The sequence below is a fragment of the Delphinus delphis genome, chromosome 18 (assembly GCF_949987515.2).
Source record: "Delphinus delphis chromosome 18, mDelDel1.2, whole genome shotgun sequence".
In the NCBI taxonomy this organism is placed as follows: domain Eukaryota; kingdom Metazoa; phylum Chordata; class Mammalia; order Artiodactyla; family Delphinidae; genus Delphinus; species Delphinus delphis.
The window spans coordinates 34,782,314-34,802,885 of NC_082700.1; the positions used below are offsets into that span (position 1 = coordinate 34,782,314).

At 35.5% G+C, this 20,572-nt stretch overlaps 1 pseudogene; it reads right to left on the reverse strand.

Annotated features, from left to right (window-relative positions):
- Positions 1–323: 323 nt before the first annotated feature.
- Positions 324–2,598, reverse strand: LOC132413543 (phosphatidylinositol transfer protein beta isoform pseudogene; annotated as a pseudogene).
- Between the last annotated feature and the right edge of the window lie 17,974 nt (positions 2,599–20,572).

Sequence of the window (20,572 nt, forward strand, 5' to 3'; positions counted from 1 at the left end):
ATAATCTTCCTGGCATCACTTTGCAGACAATGATTATGCTTTGACAAAACCTATCCTACAACGGTGCCCAGAGAGTAAACATCAGTCTTGATCCTGAGTACACAGAGGACATGTGCGACGTGGGGTCTGCAGCTGAGGATAAAGGGTATCACAGCGCAGGAGTGATCCTAAACATCCTTGTCTAAGTCACTGTGATCACTTCAGTGGGGACACAGGTCGTGGGAAAACAAGGAACAGGGAGGGCAGGACTGTCAGCAAATCAGATTACTAATGTGATATGACCACGTAGGGGCTTGTGTGCTGTAGGAGGGATGGGAGGTTAAAGAAGATGGTTTGTGACTTGAAGGCTTCAACAATACCACTCTATTCAAGCTCCCAGGACTGACAGGAGAAAAACTGGATTTGGACAGAGAAAGATAATAAAAATCTTACCTAGCTATTGTTCCTTTCTTTAAAAAAAAAAGGAAAAAAGAAAGAAAAAAGGGGCAGCAGCTTCTAACCGTCATTTTCATGATGCCTTTTCAGGATATGTTCTAATGACATCCTACTTGAGAGCACATCCCAACGGGTGGAACTGCGCTGGCCCCGGGCAGGGCCTCCTAACCATGTGCAGACAAGCCTCATGCTGCCTCTGAACCTCTTCTTATCTCAAAGGCAGCATCTCCCCCTTAAAGTATATTTCAACATGAAAAGAGCAAAATGTCATCACTATCTATATTCTACCGTGTAAGCTGTGAGGAATCTAGATCCTTTGCATAGTTTCCAAGCTGTAATTTCAGAAAGCAGTCATTTCAGAAACAAGACTCCATGGAAGTGCTGTACGTCCAATTTTTCTAAACAGCCTACAATCCTATTAATTTCTTTATCAATTTCTTTCTTTGCCTAACAGAAGCCTGAAAATTGTATAGTGTTTGTTATAAATCGCAGACTGTCATTTCCATTTTTGCTAGACTTGATGTAGAAAAATACTTGAAATTCAACATACAAAAATCCAATAAAAAATGGAATTTTTTTAAAAGGATCTTTTCCTTGGGGCAAACAAGTAAAAATTGGTCTGTAACTCTACTACTTACTAATAGATATTATCCAGTTTGGCTGTATGATAATGAAAATCCAGAAATAAATGATTATAAATACATTCAGAGTTACATTCCAAATTCCTTGGAATACCAAAAGATTTCTAATAAATTTTTCTGTGGGAGTCTGTTGATTATGGCACTAAAATTAAAATTTATAAGAGACTGATTTAAAAGAACAGAAAAGTAATAAAAGGCTACATATATTGGTCCACAACTTGCCATTTATGAAACATACCAGCTAGTATTACACTGCAGTCAATTTGTCCATTAATGGTATTACTCTGATAATTATTAAAATCTGTTCCAGGTATATATATTGAAAATATTTTCTTTTGCATTCTTGCTGAAGATAGGTACAGTACTTTGGAGAAATTGTACTAATCCCTTCAGTATGTATGTACATATATACACTAGTGTGTGTATTTTGATCTGCAGCTCTACATGCGTTTTATATACAGCTACAGATAGACACACATATATACACACGTGGTTGGGACCTGTGCCTGTGGGCACATAACCACAAGCACACGTCTGGGAAACGTCAACACTGCGAGACATGGTCAGATTCTTCTTCACTCATCACTGGCTGCACTTGTTCCCCTTACTTGACCTTGATTACGTAAACAGTTTGATATTGTCTCTGACCCTACAGGGGACTCATCTAGACATCAGCAGCCGACGTGCCTCGGATGGAACCCTTCTTACGCATTGTTTCTAGTTCTTTCTGAGTTTCATCTTCCATTCTCCTAATATCTTCCATTGTCAGATCAATCCACTTGTCAATCCAACAAAAAAGCTGGCGATGAAAGTTTGTAAATATCCTTTTTTCTTGCTTCTGAATGAAGTTTTCTACTTTGCTTTGCAGTCCCCACCACTTGAATTTGATGGTCACCAGCTTATAGGCACACATCTGAGGACAGTCAGGGTTGCTTGCCAGCTCCTTCTTCCAGTTGGGTCCCAAAGGGCCTCTCTTGGTTTTGACTGACTGGAATAACGCTGGGTCTTCATCAGCTTTGTAGTCTGCTGGTTCAACTTGACTTCGATCTGCAATATCTATGTGGACAACTTCAACAGTTTTCCATGTGTTCGGATCTAAACCGTGTACATTTTCTAATGTTCCCAAGTCTGGTTTGTGCCATGTTTCAATCTTAATGAAGAAATCATCTTTCATATATTCATTCGTTACAATTGTTCTACAGTAGGGGTATGCGTTCCAGGCTTTCTTGTGAGACACCAAGGAGCCCTCGGGAGCAATCATCCTCACGAATGCAGGGACTTTGCTCTTCAGGTGATAAATTTTGTGTGTATACTGTCCCTTTTCTCCATCCTTTTCATAAGGTTCATTCTTTAAGACTTCAATTCCTTCTCCACCACCGGTCTCATTCTTACTGGCTTCTGCAACAGAGTAAAGCTGCCCAACCTGATACTCCTGAACCGAACATGGCAAAACCATACGGAATTCTTTAATCAGCACCATCTTCCCGGAACCCCTTCACAGCTGCCGCCACTACCTCTACCACCGCCGCCCTGGATGTAGCATATTAAATAGATCAAAGTGTAAAATGATCTTTTATTCCTTTCCTCATCCACAGTCCTTGAAAGGCTTTCTAGTATTAAAAGTCCTGCCAGTCGCTAATTACATCTGCTGTTTCCAGGAAAGTTCTCCTTCTCAGCTACATCATAAGTTATGCACTAGGTAGATGATTTAATGCCACCCTTTTCATTATGATTTCTATTTTCTCACTTTCCAGCTTTTTCAGGATCATCTTGGTAGAAGAAAAGGCTGAAAATGATATCACCAATTTATTACTGCATTTTTCAGGGGGCACTTTTCTTATTGAAATGACACTAAATCCACTGGGAGACAGAAACTGTGGACTTGATGAGGATGCAACCCACACAGCTGTGATCAAAACTTTGACTCTGTTACTACAGCTGTCAAAATAAACTGACATGAAATATGAAAAAAAAGAGAGTTCTTATTTTTAACTGTCAGATACACTCTATAACCCTCTCAAAATATTTTGTCAGTTATATAAAAAATGCATACTTTTTCTGTCAAAAAGTTATAAAATGCACAATATATACAGACTGTGTACATGTCAAAGGCAAGTTTGTTTATTAGCACAAAAACACGCATGCTACAATCTCACAGATAAGGTTATTTCTGGCAATCTGAATACAGTTTATTTTTAAAGCATGTATTTATAGTAGCTACATGCTGTCAATTTATTTTCCTGAAATAATAATGCAGAATGTCACAGTTGATATTTAGCTATTATTATTAAACATTATTCCATATATAAAATGCTCTTTTCTCCCTGCGAAAGAATACTAACTGTATGCCTTTTGGGGATTCAGAGAAAAGATACACCTATTTATTTTTTTGTACTTTCTCTCACATCTATAATGGGATCTAAGTGGAAATATTAATAAATGAGTAGTTTTTCATCTATTTCTTAAAAAGTTTATGTTGTCTACAATAAATAACTGATATAAATAAATTATTTGATATATTGAGTTTGTGTAGTTGTCTTTTGGTCTGCCTAAAATGCTACAGTTTTCCTCTTGTCTTTAAGAATATTTTACAAATACTTTAAAAAGATATCAGAAAGAATGGACAATCAGGCTGATCTCTGCCTGTGGGCTCATCTTTAATACATTATTATCTGTCTAATTTTCATTTTGATAAGCAGGGCAACCCAGATGATACCAAAGTCATTCATCTCCTGAGGTGACAACCGGTCCTTGATGAGCAAACATATTCACTGCAGAGAAAGACACACTGACATTTTATTTCACATTAAATAGGATTAGACAAAATAGTTATAAACTATCAATCATAAATCATTGGAAATAAAACTGTTCTTCTTTTTTCTATGGAAATTTCTGCAGCTGTGATTGTTTTATGATCATGAAATTTGACATCCAAATAGATAGCAGTCATCCCCTTGAATTGGGAAGTTTCTGGAATATGCAAATGAAAGTCAGATGATGTAAGAAAAGTGGCTTTCAGGTAGCAATTAGCATATGAAGAATTAGAAAACATTTTGAATTCCTGTCTTATTAACAACGGCTAACCAGTACAATAGAGTATTAATGGTTGATAAAAAGCCAGTAGTCCATACTCCACAAGAAGGAGTCTGACCTTTTCTTTTAATTTTTCTATTTCTTTTACATTTCCCAGGTTCCTGAGCCAAATTTTATAGTGAGAGGATAAATAGAGCCCTAATTACCTAAAACGGACCAAACACAGAATGACATCGTACTAGTCAATATGGAGAACTATGCGTTTCACCAAGAATCTCTTTCAGAGATTTAATTTAAAAGTGAGACTACAAATATGAAAAGTAGATATTTCCTTCCCTATTAATAATGTACCTAGACTAATATTTGAAGAAAAACTTTACTAAAAGTGGTTTAATTTCATTTAGGACACATTTAAATATTTAATGAGAATGACATAAAGAAAAGAATGAGGGTACAAAATGGTGAGGTCATTTTCATATATTTGGGGGAAACAAAACAAATTTAAAGTGGTCAAAATTTGTTAACTGTGATACATAATTACTACCATGAAATCATTAATAGTTATTTAAGTAAAACATATTGTATATTATGTTAAGCAATTAATTACTGAATAAATGTGCATTTTAAAAATTTCTTCAAAATCTATCTTTGGTGCAAATAGTCATAACTAATGGTTGAGCTGTGCACTGATTTTAGATCTGGAAGCACGTCTAGAATATGTATTCTCTCAACTATGTATAACACATGGGGTAGAAACATTTCAAGTGATTTACATGGAGTGATCTTGGGCATGTCACCTTGTGTATGTCTCCAGTTATTCACCTCTAAAACATGGGAAGTAATAGTGTCTGGCCTTGATTATTGTAATGACAAAATGAGACAATTTGTATTAAAATATTATGAGACTGAAAAGTGTCAAAATTTTAACAAATATTTGTGAAATGCAAGTATGTACCAGAAACTGTGCAACATACTGGGAGACACCGAGTTAAACTAAAATAGTTCTTTCTTTCACCTTACATACCAGTGAGAGACAGACAGTCACACTTTTAACATAATATGTTAAAGTCTAAACAAAGAGAAGCTGAATGACTCATCACCTACTAAGTTGCATTTAAAAATTACTACAAAAGTGTATTCCTTCAAACTTCAAAGTAGTTTAGTATCAAAATTTTATATCTTCCCCATTATTTATCATTTCCTGTTTATTTTATACCTTCAGCCTGGCAAACCTGCAGTAGTTTCTCTAGCAAAAATCTAATATCACAGAATTCTCTTTACCTTATTTTTTAGTTGAAATGTTTTTATTTCATATTCACTCTTAAAGAATATTTTTCCTGAAAAAAATTCTGGATTAACAGGTTTAAATTCCTTTCAGCACTTAAAGTTGTTTCACTGTCTTGTGTCCTCCACATTTCTGAGCACAAGTCAACATTATTTAAATATTTATAGTATTGTTCTCTTGCATGAAATGAACGTTTCTCTGGTTAATTTCTCTTAACGTTTTATTTTCAGTAGTTTAACCATGACATGCCCAAGTATGGTTTTCTTTGTGTTTATCCTGCTTAAGACTCACTGAGCTTCAAGAATTTGCAAATTTATGTCTCCAACATATTGCAAAATTCTCTTCTATATTTTAAAAGATATTTCCCCCCAATATCTTTCCCTCAGCTAACCATCTGTGAATATATATGTACATATATCTTTGATAGTTTCCATAAGTTACTGAGGTTCTTTACATTTTCCATATTCTTTATTAATATATCTATATTTTATTGATTCTTTCCTCCAGTGTAATCTCCACTCTTCTGTCTAGCCTATTTAGTGAATGATTCTATAACAGAAATTGGGGTTTACCCTCTAGAATTTCCATTTTTCAGTTTCCATTTCTCTGTATTTCTTTATCTTTTCATTTATGTACTATTATTATATTTTCCTTTTTCCTTGAGTATATGATAATAGTTACTAATCTACTAATTCCAATATCTGACTCATCACAAGTTCAGTCTCCATGGATTACCTTTTTTCTTAAAAATTTGTCACTTTTCTTCTTTCTTTGGATATTGAGTAATGTGTATGATATCCTGGATATTTGCGAGGTTATATTTGGCCACCCTGGATTCCGTTGATAGTTCTTCCTTCATCACTTCCTCTCTTCCTCTTCCTTCGTTTCTCCCTCTCTCTCTCTCATCTCTCTCTCCCACTTTCTTTTCTCTCTTGTTTTACTAGGCGATCAGATTCGTAAGACTGAAACTACTAACACACTCTTGAGTAGTAGATCAAATCTCAGTTCAGTTCTCTGATCATTATGTGGGCTGCTTGAAGCCAAGCATTCATTGTTCAGAGGTCACTCAGGTTTCTTGGTTTTGAACAGAAATTATACATGGACTTTTAGACCCACTTTCTATGGCTGTCTCCTTTCCAGAAGCCCCTGCTCATCTAATTTTCAGTGGTTGTGGTTGACCTGGATCTTTTCCTCTTGTTCTTCAGGGCACAAACACTATGGGTTTTTTAAATCGAAAATATTAGCCATGTGGTATGGTGCAGACTGTAGACTGTGGCCTGCAATTGAGCTAGAGGCTATGAAAATAGTAAATTCACTCAGTACTATCCCCTTATTAAATGTTAAATACCTCTGGGATCTATCTACATTCGGTTGCTCCCTAGTAATGTCAAGTAGTTGCCTTTTGCGTTTTGTTCATAGTTTACAGTTGTTCTTGGCAAGATGGTTTGCCACATAGTATCTTACTCAAAATCGAATTGGAAGTTATTCAGCATCAAAATTATACATATTACTTTTTCTTTCTGGAAAAGAGAAAATAACCAAAATGTTACCCTAAAATCATAAAATGATTTTTTATTTATTTAGTTTTCAAAGGATTTTCTCTGTCTCTCTTTCTCAAACTAAATTGTGAAAACAAGATGTATTAATAGAGTAATTTTTAACTCACAATTTTCCAACAATGTACTTAAAGAAGTACCACCACAAAAAGGACTCTCCTATCACCAAGGGAAAGCATAATGAAACATATGTATCTTACAGTGAAATATGGATTAAAGTGAAGAAGATCCCAGGAGTTTGCTCACATCTGTTTAAACCTTAAGCTAGTTAAAGGTTTCTTACTGCTTTTGTTGATTATTCCTGCCTGAAGTAACACTACATTCTAGACATTTGGCATTTCTGAACAGATGTCTTCACATACAGACAGAACTGATACCCAAGTCATATACAACAGCAGGACTGTATTTGGATGTTAAAATATTAAACTACTTCAGAAACACTTGATAAGAATCTGTTTCCTGTGCATCACATGCTGCTTTGACCATGGTAAACTACCCCATGGGAATTTTCTTATGTTTTATTTTTAAAATAAACTTTTTGTTGAAGTCGAAAATACATAGGGAAAGAACAAATCAGAAATATAGAAATATACAAATGGTCTTAAAGTAAACACACCTGTGCAAGTTCACCAGGATCCAGGAAAGTAACATGGGCATTCCAGAAGCTTCCTCATGCACACCCAGCAAATGTTTCCACAATCTTCCCCAGTTGTGACCACTTTCCTTATTTCTAGTACCAGATTAGTTTTTCTTGTTTAGAGACTTTATATAAGTGGAATCATAATGTATGCATTAGTGTGTATCCAGCTTCTTTCACCCAGTGTCTTTATTTGTAAGATTAGTCCTTGTTTCATTGCCATAATGATTTCTATTGTATGAACAGGGCTCAAATTATTTATTCACTCTACTGTTAATGACTATCTGTGTTGCTTCAATGGTCTGTCTTTTAAGTATAGCACAGTTTATGAATATCTTGTAATGTTACTTAGTGCTAAGATCTACCAAATTCTCCTTAGAGTGAAAATGGAGGATCACAGACTGTGGATATCTTCAGCTTTAATAGATGGTGAAAAACAATTTTAAAAAGATTTTTTTCAATCTACCCTCTCACAAGCAGTGTGCAAGAATTTCAGTTTCTCCAAATCTTTGATAATATTTGATATAGTCAGTTCTAAAATTTTAATTATTTTTTTTTGCTGTGTAGTGATAACTTATTGAGGTTTTCATCTGTATTTCTATGATGACAAATGTTTAAATAATTGTTTTATGTATTTGTTGACCATGTGGACAGCCTCTTTGTGAAGTGCCTTGTTAGGTCACTTGCTTATTTTTTATTGTGTTGTCTGTCTTTTCTTGTACCTATCTATGGATTTGAATATATTACAAATATATTGTCAACATAATGCCAATATATTACAAATATCTTCTTCCACTCTTTGGATTGCTTTTTTACTCTCTTAAGTGTCTTTTGATAAATTCTCAGTTTTAGTAGTCTAATGTCTCAACCACTTCTGCAATGGTGAGTAATCTTTTAAAGAAATATTTACTTAGCATAAAATGTGAAAGTAAACATCTATGTTGTAATCTAGAATCTTTATTGTTTTGTATTTAATTTGGGGGTATCCAAAATTGGGCTGATTTGCTTTAAAATAAGAGTGAGATTATTTTACAATATCCTACTTCAATGACATGAGGTCATTTGGGATTGTAATTACAGATTGGACTATTCCTTAAATATAATTCCTCTTGATTTTTATAATTGTTTTTTTTACATTGATATTACTTATTAATCTTTTAAATGTTCCCTGTCTTTTATGTTTAATCAAGAGAAATATCATATGAGGGAATTTTAGTTCTGTCAGCTTTTACTTTATATACTTTAGACAGCATTAGGCCCACGATTTTTTGGGAGGTGATGAAAATGTTGTAAAATTAGATTTTGTTAAAGGCTGTACAATTCTGTAGCTATAAGGAAAAAGACACATTGAATTATACACTTTAAACAGGTGACATTTATAGTATCTGAATTATATATGTATAAAGCTATTAATTTTTAAATTAAGTGCCAATATGTTCCAAGATTAATATATTTTAAAAGAAACTCAATGCAGTCTTTTTACTAGTATAGAAAATTCACTTTGTTTACCCATGATGATTATTCCCAAATTATATTTTGACTGATATTACAATTGCAAGCCAGGATTTTTACTTATTGATACTAGAAGCATATCTTTTCCTAAATTTTGACATTTCTTTTCTTAAAGTACTTCTCATAACCTAAAACAACTATGGTTTTTTCATCTGAGTTTTGAACATGTTTTATTAAGAACTGAGTAATTTGTATTATTATTATTTTTTATTTATTTATTTTTTTGCGGTACGCGGGCCTCTCACTGTTGTGGCCTCTCCTGCTGCGGAGCACAGGCTCCGGCCGCGCAGGCCCAGAGGCTATGGCTCATGGGCCCAGCCGCTCCACGGCATGTGGGATCCTCCCGGACTGCGACACGAGCCCGCGTCCCCTGCATCGGCAGGCGGACTCTCAACTACTACGTCACCAGGGAAGCCCTGTATTATATTTTTTAATAATAGTGTTTTTTTGCTTCCTCCCACTCCCTTTCACTAAATTCTGTTAGATAGATCTAATTTTCTTCTCCAGGTTTCAAAGTTTTGTTGTCTTTAGTTTTTAAGTGTAATTTTCCTACATTGTCCATACCTGTATTAGAGCTTATTATTTTGTGTCAATATTTAATGGCACCTCAGTATCATACTGTTTAAAAAACTAAAGTTTAGATAATTTGAGTAAATTGCTCAAAAATACACAAGAAAAATGCTACAATCAGGACTAGAAATCTGTTCTCTCCATTAAACACCATCTCTATTACATATTTTTCTTCCAGTTGATATAAAAGCAAATGCTTTGAGGTAGTATGGCACAATTTAAAACAAGTTAACATTGGCTTAAGTAACTTATTAGAAAATGTTGAAAGTGATAATTGGAGAAAAATATATGAAAGTAAATTAATAGTTGTTTGGCACTCTTTGCAAGATATTTTAAAATGTATAGTCCCATATAATTCCAGGGAAAACCTTAAAAGTAATCACCTCCATTTCTAGAGACATAAAATCAATGCTTGCAACAGGTACATACAAGGTTATCATATTGGCAGTAAGTGATAATTTGAACTCAGAATTTGTGACTCCAAGCCCAGGAGATAATTTTTTTTAATTTTAATTTTTGTTCCTTTTGAAGTTCATAATGCTTCTCATTATAGATGGATGGGAGCTTACCTAATTTCCTTTCCCTTTTATTCTTATTTTCTCAAAACAATCTTTTCTAAATTGTGTTATTTTCTCTTTAGCTTAAACTAAGAATTTTCGTCATCCACCTACTCACACTAAAAGAACTGCGGACTTCAAGCTGTTCTCTTCCTGACTGATCCTTCCTAGGAAATATTATCTCAAGAGACAACAGATCGTCCTGTATGAAAAATGAAATGGATGTGTCATACGGGAGGGGACTCTCAAGCAGAAAACATGCAGAGAAGTCCCTTTTCTCTATTCCTTGTCAGTTATTTTTTATTCCCTACATAGCAGGGTTTGTTTTAAGGTCTTAGGCAAGCATACTAAAAACATTTAAGAATTAAAAAAACAATCATTTTATTAAAAATGAAAACTGCCTTTTATGTACAATTTATCTAAGTTCTTGTTACAGCAAAATTTTGGACTCACAGTCAAATGTTTATTTACTCATCATAATTAGATATTTTGATATAACTTTTGATGCAATCTGCTTCAAGCAATAAGCACATTATTCTAGGTCAATACTAGAAGAAAGGGACTTTGTATTCATGGAAATATTGCACCAACTGACAAAGTCTCTCCTTGATTAAACTTTAGTCAGACTCCTGTGAATCATCTTCCCAGCCAGGCCTCGACTTTTAGATTTCTTTGTCAGTCTTTGCACTGCCTAGTTTTAGCAAAAATCCCCTTAATTTGGTTCAGCCAGAATTTCTCACCTTCAGTACCTCATCACCCTTAATATATGACCAAATTCCTCATCCCTCACCGCTCCCACAGAAGATATCTGATCACCCTGACCTGTCTATAGCAAGAATCCTTTTAGGTCAGTTTAGCAAAAAGAGTTATTCTACCAATTCTTTAACAAAATTACCAAGTAATTTTCCTTCTGTTAATCTCCCCACACTTTTCTTTGACTGTAAATCCCCACTTTCCTTGTATTTGAAATTGAGCCCAGTCCTATACTGACGTCTCTTTTCCCCATTGCAATAGTTCTTAATGATTTTTTAACCACTTTAACTACTGTCTAACTCTGGTTTTGTTTGACACAGCTACTCCACAAGTCAGAGTTTTCAGGAGTGAAGGAAAGATTTTTTAAAAGCACATTTTCAGCTTCAATAGTTTTGTCATACATAAAAGCAACCTCAAGATCTCAAGGCATTCAAACAACAAATATTATAGTTATTTCCTGGGCATGTAACCCGAGGTTTGTGGACAACTGCAGATCTGCTGGGCTCAACTGGGCTTGGTTTGTCCTCACATGTCTCCCTATGTCTATGTCCTAATCCAGAATGGAGGAGTAGATGTACAAATGAAGAAGAAAAATTATCGTTCTGCTCAGCTAATCCTTAAGGAGTTCATAATTGAGTTCTAGTAAAAGAAAAGTCTTGGAACTTAAAAAATGACTGAATAAATAGTGAGAAAGTTTCTTCCCTCCACATGTGAGTTTATATTTCAAAGGGGAGGGAGAGTAAAACCCAGAGCCCTGGAGCCAGTGGTTTATATTCCAAAGGAGTGTAAATGACTAGGATCTGGGGTTTCTCTCCCTTTGTCAGAGGGGGAGAGGGACTGCTGTCCCACTACCATGTAAACTGCAAGAGTCATAATTTCAGGGTTCCACTCCTGTGGTGCAAGAAACCCTTCTGCACATGCTAGCCTAACCATCTGGCTTTCATCACCGTGCCCCAGAAGGAAGAGGAACTGGGGTGTGGTGAATCATTTCAGTTATTGCTGTAAGTATAAATAATCTATCCTTGATCCAGAAACCTTGTGTTTCTGGATAATATTTATAGAAATATTTCAGGATAATATTTATATAAATAGAGACACTAAGAATTTATTGGTAGCCACTGCTCTTACAGTGAAGGGAAGGAGCAGGTGGTGACCCCATAATATAAACAAAATCTCCCAGCTTCTGCTTAGAACTCTCACATTCATGTATACTTATATTCTGTTGGCCTAAGCAGGTCATGTGCCCAGCACAGATACCATGGGGTAAGGGAGCGTGGCAAAAACAGGTAGGAAATGAAAATTGTGAGCAAATATTACAACCCACTACAGTCCACTGGGTTCAAATAGTTCTATCCTTACTGCACATTAAATACACTTATCCCTTTTCAAAACATCTAAGTTCTTATCCAGTCATAGCCACAAACTTAAAACTAAGGCTAAAGTCAAGTCTGGATCTAATTCATTTCTAGAACTGGTGTGTCAAGTCAGAAAACCAAGAACTAAGACAAAAACAGATCATCAGCTTCACACACATGCACACAGTCACCCATTGTGGAAAAGAGGGCTAAGATGACTACAATAGATTATAGAAGAGAAATGGAAAGTACATAGGCAGTCTCTAGTTCCTGAGAATTTTGAAATCTAGCCAGGGAAACTGATGTTGCAAGGTCATCTTATTCTTCAGTTAAGATATGGCTTTTGATTGGACCTTACTTCTGACCCCTGCAGTTATGTATTCTGTCTTTCATTCTTCATTGGTTTTGGCTCCACACATTAAGTCCTCCTGTTTCATTATCCTCCCTGAGCAGATTTGAAGAGGGAGTTGGGGAATATACCTTATTTGGCAGCCATGCTGCTGCTTCTGCCTGCTTCCTGCAAAAGACATTTGAGGTCTCTAGAATCATTTTACATCTCATTGAGTCAAGGTCTCTTTTAACCCAAACTGAAGGCATTTTTCATAATAGAGCCTTTGAAAAACATTGATGCTTATTTTAGTCCACTCAGCATCATCTGCAAATAGCCACACCCATAATTTTTATAGAGTTTTCTCTTGCTCTGTCAGCTTAATTACTGATATTTTGAGTTTATCAAGTTTTCCTGGGATGGCACTTTATGATTCTTATACTTGACCCATTGTTATTTAACTGAGAAAATGTACTAGAGTCACTTTATTCAAATCAAGCCTCTTTTAAAAAAGACCTAAGGGTCATGCTCTTAATTTGACCTTTGATCCTATGTTGTGCTGTAATTTAGAATGCTGGGAAAATAATCATTTAGGAGACAGATATTGTAATAGTCTTTGTACTTACACATGAATATGAGTTTGCATGAAACGTATGTAAATTATTGAACAATATATATACTAGCATATTACACTATACTAATCATTTACCCAGAAAGATAAATTCTTTTGTTCTTTTCAGGTGTTCTTTATGCCAAGTTTGGTAGGCAAATGCTTTCATAACAGTTTTGCATTTATTTTTAATCTGAATAATTTGGGGACAAATATAATTATTCCTATTATCCTTCCTTTTAATATAGTGATGGAACAAATCTTTGTGTTACTTAATGACCGTTTTAGGAAACCCAAAGACAAATCTAACATAAAAGATCTTAACAGTTTTATTATTCAGAATTTGGGAAACACAAAATCAATTACAGGTGTTAGAGAAAATAAAATAAAACTCAGAAGTATCTAAAATCAGAAATAATTACAGGTAACTTGATAAATAATATAAAAATAATAGTTATTAGGAATTTAACTGATTTTTTTTTTTTTTTTTTTTTTTTTTTTTTTTTTGCGGTACGTGGGCCTCTCACTGGTATGGCCTCTCACTGTTGTGGCCTCTCCTGTTGCGGAGCACAGGCTCCAAACATGCTGGTTCAGCGGCCATGGCTCACGGGCCTACTCAGTGGCATGTGGGATCTTCCTGGACTGGGGCACGTACCCGTGTTCCCTGCATCGGCAGGTGGACTCTCAACCACTGAGCTACCAGGGAAGCCCTTAACCGATTTTAATGCAAGAGTTTTTTAGTGTTTCAAAAGTATATTAAAAAGCATCTAAAGTTAATAATTTGGTGACAAAAGAAAGCTTTAGTAATCTGAACACAAAATAATTTAGTAGTTTTACAGCAAAAAGGATCACAGATGCTGATCTTACACTATTCATGTAATAATTTTCTATGAAGGATTCATAATTATTACTTTATATGCATGTTTAGGCAGACTCAAATACATAAGTATATCAATTGTAATAAAGTTTTAAAATATAGCTTTTAAAATATAACTAACTGGGCTTCCCTGGTGGCGCAGTGGTTGAGAGTCCGCCTGCCGATGCAGGGCACATGGGTTCATGCCCCAGTCCGGGAAGATCCTACATACTGCGCAGCAGCTCGGCCTGTAAGCCATGGCCGCTGAGCCTGCGTGTCTGGAGCCTGTGCTCCGCGATGGGAGAGGCCACAACAGTGAAAGGCCCGCATACCGCAAAAAGAAAATAATAATAATAATAAAATATAACTAACTTAGTGTATTAAAACCATGTATATTTCACATTAAAATTTTTATCTGAATAAATTATAATGACAATTTTAATAAAAAGACAGAAAATGTTAATTTTTTAAATTTCTAAATTCATATTTTTCTGAAATTATTGTACCTAATATAAATAAAAATTTATATTAATTATCATGTTTAAACATAGTAATCAACATTCTTTTATCCAAACACAAGTGATAACTACAGGACAGAAAATTTTAAATAGCTATTTTATTCTACATGAACACTTACTTTATATCATTATTAAGATTTCATGAGGCAAAAATAAACAAATTTAGCCAGACAAAGGGTGGTTTCTACTATAGCAAACACTTTTTAGCATACGTACACACTAGCAACTAGAATAGTTCATGAGTAGGCTAAAAAGCAAACAAACAAACAAACAACCTTTACTTTCTAAAACAGACTTTGTTGAATTCTAGACCATGTTTTTATTGTCTGGGCTTTACTATCTAGGGCCCTGGTTTCAGTATTTGTTACAAATACTAATAAGCATTCCCTTGCTTCTAGTAACTGTGCATGTTGCAGTTGGCCAATGTATCATGTTCAAGTCTTAAATGCTACTGTGTAGCCATTGTCATCTCTGAGGAATCAACAAGTCACCTAGAACAAAAGTAACAGGAAAGGTTAATCCCAGCCCAGCTCCAGACAACTTTCTCTGAACAAACTGATCAGCAAATTTTGACAATGGTGAAAATCAGGATATCGTGAACTAATGTTATCTTCCCAAGATTTGTTCATCTTCCCAAGATTTTCCAACAATTAGACAATAGCATATTTTTGCTAAGGTCTGACCCTCATAGATCCTCAGAGTGTAAGGAAAGATTATAAATAAATAAATTAAAATCTTATGATTTTTTTATAAATAACACAGTCAGTGGGGGGAGGAGCAGTAGTAGAATCTGCTCAGCTTCCTCTGAACTCCTAATTCTTTTAGTTTTTGCTTAAAAATTATTTGGGATTATATCTACTCTTTTCTCCCATTATCCTGGCTGAAAACAGAAAAAAACAAAAAATTAAAACTAATAAGTAAACTCTGTTAAGAGATTTGGCAATATCAGAAAATTGCTTGAAATCTATGTCAGCATTACCTAAATTTACCAAATTAAATAACTCGCTTGGGTTAATTGTTAAGGTCGGACTCCAAGTTATGGCCCCAGAACTCCTTAACAGGAAAGTATAGGGGAAGGGTCTGGGAACACAGGGGGTTCTTATCAACAGAAGCGAGAACCCTTGACCTAAATGTTCACATTAGATTAAATATTATGTGCTAGACTTAAACGTTATCTTTCTATAAATCTGGTGGAATTAAAATTATTTTAAAAGATGTTAATATTAATACAGTGAACACAGTACATTCTATCTCTGTAATGGGAAAGAACAAATTTGACTCCAGATTTGATCTCTTTTACTTTAACCTTTGTATTCTATTGTTTTTGCTGTAAGTTAATCACTAGTTGCCTATAACTTAAAGTGTACATAATGGTTCATTTCCTGGAACCCTGCCTCCCATGCCTGACCATTAAGCTAAAATACCTTTGTTTAAGCTCACAGGAAACACCCTGACCAGGCCCACCTGTGAATGACTGCAGGAAAGAATAAATTAACACATCCCCTCCATAGTCTGGCTGGAACCAGGAAATATTGCAACAACTTATCGCTTTTCTTACTGTACCACCTCACCTCCCATCTTTGTTCTATAAAAGAAACTAGCATCCAAACCTGTCAAGATGGTTCTCTGGGACACTAGTCCACCATCTTCTTGGTCTGCCGGCTTTCTGAATAAAGTTGCTATTCTTTTCCCCAACAAATTGTCACTCCATTTATTGGCCAGTCATGTGGCAAGCCATATGAGCTTGGACTTGGGAACATCCTAAGTTTACTTTTCTAGATGAGGTGTTTCCAGTGTCAGCTAGTTAACATACCAAAAGTTTGTTCTTAAGATATTCTTTGCCCAACTTAAAGACTTGCATTAAACTATTTGAGTCCAGACATCAAACTTTATAAATATGCTTTTCTAACCAACCCCTTATGCAGAACTACCAAGCCTTTGTCATAGTGGTGTCCATCCTTACACCAAGAAGTCTGTCTAATTAACTTAGCTGTGCTTGATCAAATGCTTTTTTTTCTTGGAATTTTCTTTTAGAGTCAGCACTTCAGAACTAAGTTTTCTCAGGCACTGAAGTATCACTAACTTACAGTGATGCAGCTTTTGTGCTCACCAATACTTGGAGCCCTGGATGCCCTATGAAGAATGGGCCTTGACTCCAGAATTGTCCTGAAGACCTCTCTGCTTCTATGTAAATGTGTGGGTGAAAATATATGAATGAATGAAAGCATTACATCTAGTTCCTCATTTATGTCTCTGTGTGTGTGTGTGTGTGTGTGTGTGTGTGTGTCTGTGTGTGTTTTGCTGGTGGATTGGAGAACTAGATAATTCAGCTTCCTTTGCTTGAATGCAATAAAATTTGTAGTGGGTGAGATGACCATTAATCGTCAAACAAATCGTATGATTAATGATTTAGAAAATCAAACAATAGAAAGGCCAAAAAAGGAAAATGTACTTTTTTCTCAGGTAGATTTTTACTTTTCTGTGAGGCTATTGAATTGAGCTTTGGAAGGTGAAGAAATTTGAAATAACCATAAGGGAAATGGATGTTTGTTTCAGGAACAGACATGAGCTTGGGGAATAATATTTTCCTTGCTTAGGAAATGTTGGTTAACCATGGCCCTTTCTGTTGGGACATTTACCTCTAGGGAACACGTGAATGCTGTTTGGCTTCTTATTACAAGATGATGGTGATGCTTTTTGGAAGCAGAGCACAGCCATACACTTTAACCCTCATTAGTTATGGATAGTCATAAAAGTCTAAATTTTCATAACATCACTACATCATTGTTTTATTTCTCCTCATCAGTGCTGGCATATTTCCTATTTTCCATGTGGCCCTCATCCTTATCACTCACACCTCTCCTCTAATCTACTAACTATTCAATTTTGACGGTTTTTTTAGGTACCCTTTAAGTTTCTCTAATTGTGTCACATTCAGAGATTCTCATTTTTTGTAACTATTTCTACTATTTATTTTTCCTACTAAATCATCAGTATAACCTAATAAAGCAAAGATTTTGAAAATTCAAGACAAAAACTTGAATTTTTTTGAAACCTGGCTGCAGGTTTAGGGGACAATGAATGAAACACAGTGACAGTGTAAACCATTTCATTTTACTCATACACAGCTTCTGCCTCAATTCATGGGGATGCCCCAGGGGATCATTTGAATAATACATATAAGCAAAACATGCTTCTAAACTTATTTAATTCTCCCCTGAAGGTGTCATAAACTAATATTGTTGATTCTGTGCAGATCCAATTATTCTTCCCTTGGTAGAAATAATGTTTACTCATGATTTGACGAAGGCAGAATGAGTGAAAAATAATAATAATTAAATTCCTGGGGACTAGTAACCTCATTTACTCCTCACAGTATTATGTGGTTGTGATAAAGAAATGGAATGTAACACAGATAAAGTGACTGTTTTCATTTTAATATCTGGTACTGTGTGAATGGAGATACCCTAGGCTGAATTGCAGGGATAATGAGCCAAAAATCTCAGCCAAAAATCTTCATACTATACATGTTTATATTTTGTTCACAATTTCTGTCTATTTCACGTCAACGTTTATGGCGAGGGGGTGGGGAACACAGGGGCTATGACTGACATCATTGTTACTCTGTGAGCCAGGCTGACCCAGCCTCTGTAAGGAACATTTCTTGGCACTGTGAGTTCAAAGGGAGAGAAATCTCTGCAAATCACACCCTGGAACTTAAAACTGCCACCTGAAGTGACTAGCCCTGTCCGTTTCATTTACAAAAGCCAATCAACTGGCTAGGCTTAACTTCATAGGACCAAGAAAGTACCACCCTACACTCACATGACAAAAAAGAGGAGAGTAGAATATATTTGTCCATAGTCCTAATGAGGTCTACAGGCACTGTGCACATTTTGGTGTGCAAACAAGAAAACTGATTTTAAAATACTGAAGTTGGGCTTCCCTGGTGGCACAGTGGTTGAGAGTCCGCCTGCCGATTCAGGGGACACGGGGTCGTGCCCCGGTCTGGGAGGATCCCACATGCTGCGGAGTGGCTGGGCCTGTGAGCCATGGCCGCTGAGCCTGCACGTCCGGAGCCTGTGCTCCGCAGGGGGAGAGGCCGCAACAGTGAGAGGCCCACATATCGCAAAAAAAAAAAAAAAAAAATACTGAAGTCATTTTCACTTAAACTTGTATAATTAAATATTTTATGTTCCCCATGGATCTTCAGCCATACAATTTCTACATTCCTAAGTATGTGACATAATCAATAGTAACATATTGAATGATTATAAGAAATCAACAAATTAGGAATATTGATTAGAGATTTACAAACTGGAGAGCCCTAAGTATCTCAAGAATCAATCAGGTGACCAGGGCTTCTTGATTTCTAGGAAGGCAGTGATGAAAGAATAGGTAAAAGTCCAGCAGGGGGAACCCCATACTCGGTCACTGGTTCTGATCAACAATTATGCTTGCGTGTAAACCAAGATCCTGCTGCAGTGATAGCATAACTAGTAACTAGACTGGGCTAAGAGAGATATCTCTTCCTCTACCTCTAGATATGCCACACTACAATTTCATGGTATCCAATAATGCTATATTCTACTGTGCCAAATACTATCCCTCACAAGGGCATGCTTGCTCTGCCTTATAAAATATCCCTTTATTTCCCCACATACAATAATTCAGGAAGAAAAACTTAATTTGATCATTTTCATTTAACTAATATGTGTGATATGCCAGGCACAGGGCTACAGAAGGAAAGAATGAAAGATAAAGTTTTTGTGATCTCTGCACTGGAGGAGTTTTTTGTAAGGGTTGGAGGAGAAAGGCAAATAAATTAGAATACCATATGGTTAGTACTCTAACATCTCAATCCATTACTAAAGGGACAAAAAAATAAAAGAATGAACTCTGCTACAGAGGGTTCAAAGACTTTTCCATGAAACGGATTCTGTAGTTGGAGTAAAAGTGTTCCAAGTGGAGAAGGTTTTTATAAGGAAACAGATCAAGACAAAGGGTATCTATAAAGATACATTGTAACATAGTTCTGGTGTTACAGACCGGAGAGTACGGACAACTGCCCTGAGGAATTAACAGACGTTTTATTATTGTGGCTGTTAGTATTATAGTTGTTTTAATTAAAGTATCTAGATGATCAGATTTGTTTCAAGGGAAAATAATTCCCTAGAAAAACAATCTCCTTAACATTTAGCTTTTCCTTTTATTTAACTATACCCATGACTAAATGTCTTATCCAATCTTCATGAAGATATCTATAGTACCTCCATTTCATGCTACTACATAATATACAGAGTATTACATGGTGCACAGATATATCTTTTCTTCCTTGATCACCCTGTCTAGCAAATTTTACAGACAACCTTCCTCTCCTTTCCCTAGATCTACATGGACTCTCTTCTGTTTCAGTACCTGACACCTCATCTCGTTTCCTTTTCCTTTCCCCCTTTTTGTTTGACTGACAGCTTTTGGACCTCATGTGTTTTGCTTTTCCTTGATTAAAGTTACCCCTATAGATTAATTTATGTAGATTTTTAACTCAGTAAAATTATTATGTTGGAGTTAAGGTGTTCCCAGTTTTGAAACATCACACCTAATTTGGAGGGTTGCCTCTCAAATAATTTAAAGCTTTTTTTTCTGGTTTAGTTAAAAGCAAAAAGATGGAAGCACATTTGCCCTATCCATCCACTCCACCTCTACCAGCACACTGTGTGTCAAATAAGATTAACATAGTGAAAATATAACAGTAAGTGAGTCTCAAGAAGTGGTCAGACAATTCTCAGAGAATCCCGTCACATAGAGGTCATCATATTTTCTATACCCCCGGACAGTTTCATTTTTGCATATGAATGAAACAAAACACAGTAAGTTTTGCTAATTGATTACTTAATACTACAAAACTATCAATGAAATATTAATG